Source organism: Mastomys coucha, unplaced genomic scaffold, assembly GCF_008632895.1.
Source record: "Mastomys coucha isolate ucsf_1 unplaced genomic scaffold, UCSF_Mcou_1 pScaffold21, whole genome shotgun sequence".
Taxonomy (NCBI): Eukaryota; Metazoa; Chordata; class Mammalia; order Rodentia; family Muridae; genus Mastomys; species Mastomys coucha.
The window spans coordinates 101,974,404-101,982,147 of NW_022196904.1; the positions used below are offsets into that span (position 1 = coordinate 101,974,404).

The 7,744-nt window shown below is 45.5% G+C and overlaps 1 long non-coding RNA gene across 1 annotated transcript in view; it reads right to left on the reverse strand.

Annotated features, from left to right (window-relative positions):
- LOC116100860 overlaps nt 1-5,342 on the reverse strand; it is a 19,477-nt gene extending 14,135 nt beyond the window's left edge. Inside the window, exon 1 of the long non-coding RNA XR_004122695.1 lies at nt 5,216-5,342. This is a non-coding gene — a long non-coding RNA (uncharacterized LOC116100860). The remainder of the gene's footprint in view (nt 1-5,215) is intronic.
- Nucleotides 5,343-7,744: the final 2,402 nt, after the last annotated feature.

Consider the following 7,744-nt stretch of genomic DNA (forward strand, 5'->3'; position numbering starts at 1 on the left):
CCGTTTGGGAACTAACTTGTTTCGTTTTTTCAAAGGGTCAATAGTCCAAGGAACAAAGTCACCCAAAACCTTGGTTCAACATGGATTATGAATTATTAATTCAGTTCTTGTCCAGTAACTCAGTCAGGGGAAGGGCAAAAGGAAATAGAACTAACTCTCTTCATGATGTGAGAAGGCAAAGCATTAAAAATGTGTATTACAATTTTAAAACCTTCTGTGTGTATGCACAGGTGTGTGGGCATGCCTGCCACGGCACACAGGCAGGGGGCAGAGGTCACCTGCAGGAGCTAGTTTTCTCCTTCCACCATGTACATCTCGGGGATCAAGCTCAGGTCACTGGGTTCTGTGACAGGCATGTGTGTCCACCGAGCCCTCTGGACAGCCCACAGGCATTTTTATGTCTACATTCTAAACAGCTCAGTGTTAAACAGCTTCCCATCATGTACTGTATGGCCCAGTCTTGATTTTTAAAACTGACATGTAATTACTTGAAGCCTAATCAAGGGGTTGTAAAATGGCAGACACGTAGCTCCTACCACCCTCTACTTAAGGAGATGCATCTGCGTGCCCGCTTTAGAGAGTCAAACAGATGGCACTTGTTTTTGACTTCTGAAAGTTAGGTTTTGATGTCACCCAGTATTTTTTAACTTGATGTATTGTGTTAATCTCTTATTCATTACTCAATATTTTTTTTTCTACAACCGAACTAAGACTGTAAATGGAAGGCTTTCATTTATTTTTATTTCCGGTGAAGTAAGCACTAATCTCTTATTAAACAACATTTAGACAAAAGCAAACGAAAAGGAGTCTAAAATAAACTTTCAGAAAAACAAAATATCTCCTCTTTGTGTTCACAGTGTGTTATAGAACCCTGGCTGGGTTGGGGTGACGAGCATATGACTTTTTTTCCTCTCTGGTCTCTGTAAGATCAGAAGCCGTCAGGAAGAAATTGGGGCTGAACATTGAACAACCTGATTCTCTTTATGAACACAAATTAAGCTCTATATTTATATAAAAAAAAAAGTTAATGTTGGTTGGGGAATTTTAGAGGGGAATTGTAGCTAGAGTGCTTGCCTACGGTCCAGTCCCCAGTGTGGTATAACATTAGGTGTAGTGGTGACTGCCTGTAATTCCAGCGCAAGGAAGGTAGAGGCAGGAGGATCAAAAATTGAAGGCGATTCTTGGCTACAAGTTTGAGGCCACCCTGTGGCAAAAGCAAAAAAGTTCATGTTTAGGAACTAGACCTGAGTTTATCACTTTTTCTTTGAGATACAAACTATACAAATGAGACATGGATCAAGACTAAACGAATGAGCTTTCTTGGCAAGTTCTTTTCCTTGACTGAAGAGAGGGCACACCTCCCTGAGATCAGGTACCTCCTAGCATGCTTTTCATGGATGCTAAGCAATTGATTTTGGAGGAGAGAGAGAAAGGGACAGCAGATCCCTGCTTGAGTCTGTCTCTCTGTCTCTGTCTCTCTGTCTCTCTGTCTCTGTCTCTCTGTCTCTTTCTCTGTCTCTCTCTGTCTCTCTCTGTCTCTCTCTCTCTGTCTCTCTCTCTCTCTCTCTCTCTCTCTCTCTCTCTCTCTCTCTCTCTCTCTCTCTCTCTCTCTCTCTCTCCTGGGCTCCAGTGGGCTCTATGCTTGTGAAGGGAGAGGGGCTTGACAAGGTTGGCAGACATACTCCAGGGATCTTTAGATGGAATGATCATCCTTCCCTAGTCCTATGGACTATATGAACTATAACATCCTGAAGTGTACCCACCATATCTTCTTTAAAGATCTCTGTTGTCCTTCCCTCTATCTCAGAGGCAAGGTCTCGTGTAGCCTAAGCTGGTTTTGAACTCACTATGTAGTTAAGGCTGACTGTGAACTCCTGATCTGCCTCCACCTCCTGAGTGCTGGGATTGTCATGCTCCACACTATACAGGGGAAGAGAGAAATCCTAGTAAATACAGCCCAAATAAAGCAGATTTCATAAGTGCTCCTATTTCAAATAGAAGAAATTTCACCCCAGGGTGAAGATCAGTAATAAGTTTCAGGATACCAATATGTGCAAGGGGGTGGGAACTGATGGTGGGCAGGGATTGACAGGTACTCTTTCTTTTGTAAGAGAACCGCAGTTGTGGCCTCTACTTAGATGTCAAAGAAAGCCCCCAAACCTAGAGAGAGCATGCTGGCCAGTAAAGACAGAAGCAACAAAGGCATGGACCCCATCTTTCCATGCTTCTCCACCCCTGCTGCCTTTTAAGTGTGAATATTGTGACAGAACCTTGCTGTCCTGGCTATGTTGGGGTAACACATGCATGATTCTTTTCCTTTCTACTTCCTTCCAGATCAGAAGCTTCCAGAAGGAAATTGGGGCTGACAGCTGAACAACCTGATTCTCATTGTGAACAAAAACAGAAAAGCTGAAAAACTCATAGCCAGACCACGAGGGATGGGAAAACTTAAGCGAGTGTTTCTAACTCAGCAACGACACACTGCTGAACTTAACATCTCCACTCTGGCTTCCCACACCCCTTGGCAGACTCTCACTTTTCCTTCTCCTGTGCTCTGTTCTCTCAAGCCTTCGGCATTTCTCAAGAAACCTGACCACCTGGCTGGCTTCTTCCCTCCATCTCTCCGCTCTACTTCTCTGTCCTTTCAAGTCACACCCATGCCCTGGCACCTCACTGCCAAGGTCTGATTAAGGCCCTTGTGTTGCTTCACCTGGACATGTTCCCCCCCCCATATTCCCACCCCCACTTCTGCTGGCCTCTGATTATAAGCCTGCCAGAGCACTATCACAAAAGCAGAAGCCATTTTAATTGCTCAAGGACTCTGTGTCCTTGAGCAACAGTTTCCAGGCCTGGCTGCATGTTAGAATCAATCACCTGGGTAATTTTAAGGTCTCAGTATCACAGCTGCTCACCAAACCAATTAAACCAGTATCTCTGAGTGCAGTCAAGATGTGTGTGTGTGTGTGTGTGTGTGTGTGTGTGTGTCTCTGTGTGTGTGTGTGTGTGTCTGTGTGTGTGTCTCTGTGTGTGTCCATGTCTGTGTGTGTGTGTCTGTGTGTCTGTGTGTGTCTGTGTGTGTCTGTGTGTGTCTGTGTGTGTTTACAGCTGGCCAACTGCTGCTTAATCCAAGGCTAGGAACTGCTTCTGCACATGAGCCACTCCCAGCTGGGCCCTGCAGGCACAGGCTGTACTCCCACTCAGGCCCCAGCTGCATGAGCCATCCTCATGGTTCTCATGCTTTCTTTGCTCTCACTTCTCTGGCCTGGCATGGCCCCCTGGAACTCGCTTCCTCTGCTCATGACCTTAACGACCTCTACCCATTGGGTGGGATAGAAAGCTAAGTCACTGGGAATTCCCTTTTTAACCTACAAATTTAAAAAAAACCTGCCAAGTAACAGATACCACATCATGCCCATTCCAGTTGTCAATTGTCTGTGCAGCCTTCTATTTAACCCAACCATTGCTCCCTCCACTATCTGATAATACTCCAGCCATCACCCCATCATCTGACTGTTGCAGATGATGTTTTCCCTGTCCAAACACATTAGGGCAGTGGGAGGCCTGTGATTGGACAGGGAAAAAGGAGGCAGCACTGAGAGCTTCAGAGAAACAGAGCGCATCTCGGGGTAGGAGTAGGAAGGAAGATGGCTGTGAACATGTACCCATGTGGTGTTTACCAGCCACAAGTAGCTATGATTTTACAAGGTTAGAAATATTGGGATAAAGCTTTTATCATTATCAATTGGCTCTGAAATTATTGTATTGGTATCTTGTAGATTGTGATTTTATTGATACATAAATCTGATTAATTAAGTGTTAAGAGTCTTGATTTTACCAGGTTACTGGGTATTATGATTTCTAACCGCTAGGTTGGCTAGGTTGGCAGTTTAATTTGGTTACTGGAATGTGGGACTGTCAGTTACAGGAGATTATAGCAGAGAGGGAACTAGTGGCTCCCGGGACAAGCGAGCCAGTTGCTGCAGGGGCAAGCTAGAGAGAGTTGGTGGAGGCAGCAAGAGCACAAGAGAGTGGTCCAGCCCTGTGGAGAGTTGGCAGGTTAATTTTTTTTTTTTTTTAATATTTCCTGCATCTGACAATACTCCCAGGTCTGTCATTAGGCGTCTCTAGGATGTCTTAATTTGCCCTGCTCTGGACCCAGGTTTGCATCTCCCTAATGGATGAGACACTCAAGTGCTGCTGGGTCCAGGGACCCACACTAGTTTCCTATTCAGCCTCCTTTTCTTTCAGCTCTCCTCTGTGTCCGCTACTAGGCATGGTCTCTTGGCATGAATGCATGGGTTGCCACTGCTGCTGGCACATTGCTGGCATAGTGGTCCCACAAACAATGTCACTCTCCTTAAAGTTCCTATCATAGAAACAAGTACAGATGCATGCTACTTTGGATCCATTAGTGAGAGACATTTGAAGATAAGCTGGTCTAGCCAGCACCAGGATTCAGCAACGTTGACATACAGAAGGTGAGAATCACTAGACCAGAGACAGGAGACATACCGCCAACCATCCCCACCCATCCATAGCAGGCAGGCACGGCTCAGTAATCCTGGCCTCTTAACTCCAAGCTCCAGAATGCTTTCAATATACACACTCCACCCATGAGTCGCTGAGGCTTATTTACCATCTTGGCGTTAAATGTCATGCACAGCCAGCCGAGTTCTTAGCACACCATAGATACAGGTCATGAGCACTTATGACCTAAAGCTGAATTGAGGCTACATTTGAAGGGTTGAGTTTGTAAGTTTAGCGGTCAAGTGCTCACCAAGCATGTGCAGGGCTCTGGGTTGACTCTCTACCACTGAAGTAAAAACAACAAAGCTACATTTGAATTTAGCAACAAAAACAGATCCAAGGTTAGGGATCTGCGCGTGAGAGCATTTTAGAGAAATTTTTTTGTAGATGCAGTTTTAAAAGTCAGGAAACCAAAAGGTCAGATCCCAGAACAGGTCCTGACTGACTGTCCTAGCTCTAGTCTGAACCTTTTCTGAAGCCTCTGATGACTTCCCATTGCTCCGGAGATAGGCAGGGTATTCTCTTTTGTTGTGACTTTCAGGCCTGGCCCCTGTCTCCCTCTAGTCTCATATCCAGGTGTCTCTCCCTGAATAACTAAAGCACTTTACACACACCCTGTCTTCTAATCTTTGCCATCCAACCATGAACCTGGCTTGTTTATCCAATTTTATAGATGAGAAATTCTCACCTGATCCTCAGGGAGATTATAGGAGTTAGCTGAAGTCCCATGTCTGCCAAGTTTCCCCCATAGGCCTTTGAATCCCTCGTTGGCTGGCTCTGAGTGCTGTGTGCGCCTGGGGATGAGGAATACGGCTGACCCATACCCAAACCAAGCAGAATGGAACTGGCTGTTGGTCCATTGGAATTCAGATTGAGAGACCCAGGGGGGAGGGGCACTAGTCACCTGGGCACTCTCAGCACCTTGTGTGGCACAGTGTCAACAGATCCATGTAGTCGTGTAGTGTGTGTGACAACAGCTGACTCCCTCAAGAGGAGAAAAGGCAAGTGCACTGTCCTGAAAAGAAAAAATACTGGGGGAAGGTCTCTTTGGTAAGCCAGCCACTTTCTCAGGAAAGCTGGAGTACAATACAGCTGGTCTCTTCTCAGGCCCTGTCTCCAGCTGGAACTCCCACCAGTATGTGACTTCTGACTATGACAACATAGGGGGTCACAGGATACCCCTCTGCTGTCGGAGCACACCCCTTCTTCTTGGAATGTAAGTGTCCAGGGCTGACCTGACAGCATCCTCTTGGAACAGCTGAAAAGACTGAAGAACTCAAACTGACATCCAGTGAGTGTCAAGCCACTAGATGGGAGGCCACATTGACTGCATGAAGAACAATGGCTCTTTCTGTCCTGCTGTCCACTGTGGCTCTGATTCTGCAGGACAGCAAGAGGCTAGAAGAAGAGCAAAGAAGCTGTGGAGCTGCCCCCCCTGTCCCCCCCACGCACACCCTCACCACCACTATGACTTGGGCAGGTTCTGAAGATAAACAGCACACCCTTTCCCAGAAGGGGCTTGGGTTGCAACACACCATAGCTATTAATCATTTGAAGGGCCCAGCAGGGCTTCCTCCTTTTAGGGAAGATGTGCTGAGTTTTGTAAAGAATGACAAGGAATTTGACACACCTGAATGGGACTCTGACTTTGGGTGACTTTTCCTTGTCCCTCTGAAGGGGGCTGCGTTTGAGCCTATGTTAGGATGATCTGGTTGAAAAGAAGGGGCTTCAGAACCTTTCATTTTTAAAAGATTTATTTTTCTTTATTAAAATAAATTGTCTGTGTGTGTGTGTGTGTGTGTGTGTGTGTGTGTGTGTGTGCCACATGTGTTCAGGTGTCCTCAGAGGCTGTTGGATCCTCTTGGATCCTTTGGAGCTTGAGTTACAGGGTTGTGAGCCAGTTGACATGGGTGCTGGGAACCAGACTCAGGTCCTCTTGAAGAGCAGCAAGCCCCTTCAACCACTCAGCCATCTCTGCTGCCCCTTCAGAACTTTTCTTAACAGTTGAAGTGGGCAGGTAGATGTGCCTGGACCCACAGGCCTTGGACCATGAGTCTAAGGCATTGCACATGTCTTGGAGCTGGCCACGGCTTCCTTTGTCCTGCTATGAACAAAAATACCAACTGCAGGAAAACAACAACAACAGAACAGAAAACTACAAAGGAGGCTGAGAGATTGTCAGGGCCTAAGTCTCTGTCTCTGTCTCTCTTTGTCTCTCTCTGTATATCTCTGTCTCTCTGTGTGTGTGTTGCCTGCATGTATGTCTGTACACGACATGTGTGCCTGGTGCCCACGGAGCATAGAAGAGAATGTCAAATCCCCTGTGATTGCAGACATGAACAGTTGTTCACTGCCCTGTGGGTGCTTGGAATTGAACCTGGGTCCTCTGGAAGAGCAGCAAATGCTCTGAACCACATAGCCATCTCTCCAGCCCCAGAGTCTGAGTCTTAAGAGGTTCTGCAGAGTCTGGGTCTGTGGCTTCAAATTTTCAACCAAGCAAGATCAGCTCTACAAGTCTATCTTCACATGGTAACTACTGTTAATAATGTATCATATCTTGTTTAAATAACCTCAAAACACACACACACACACACACACACCCCTGTGAGTGTTGTACCTATTCATTTGCCTGCTTGAATCATTTAATAGTGAGTTTTATGCTCTAAACATTTTTGAATTTCTTAAAGATTTAAAAATTTTTTATGGCAAAGACTAGCATGGTGTTTCAGTGGATAGATAGTCTTGAGTGGTCCAGTCAAGGTCCAACTTATTGAAGCCTTTCTCCATGTGTATGGACAGAAACATTGACATATATTATATATTATATGGCATATGTATTATATCTATATATACATAAACTCTTGGCTTTTTCTGGGGTTGGTGGGAAATGGGAGTCCAGGTCCTTGCCCATGCTGGGTATAGGCTGTAATTATGAATTATATCCCAAAGTCTTTCCACAAAATGCATTTTTAAGAAAAAAGGAAAGAATACATGTATAACACTGATTTTATTCATTTAAAATAGCAATGGCTAAAAAGCCTTACATGCTGTGTATAAATGTAGACCTGTGTACACATACACAAACCATACCCTGGTACACAAGAAGCCAGGGGAATAAATGGCCGATCTACATGGGCTGTGAGGACTTGTGCTTATAGGGTGATATGAGTGGGCCAAGGAACCTTGTTTGACTGACAGTAGCTGTCGTCTCTCATCG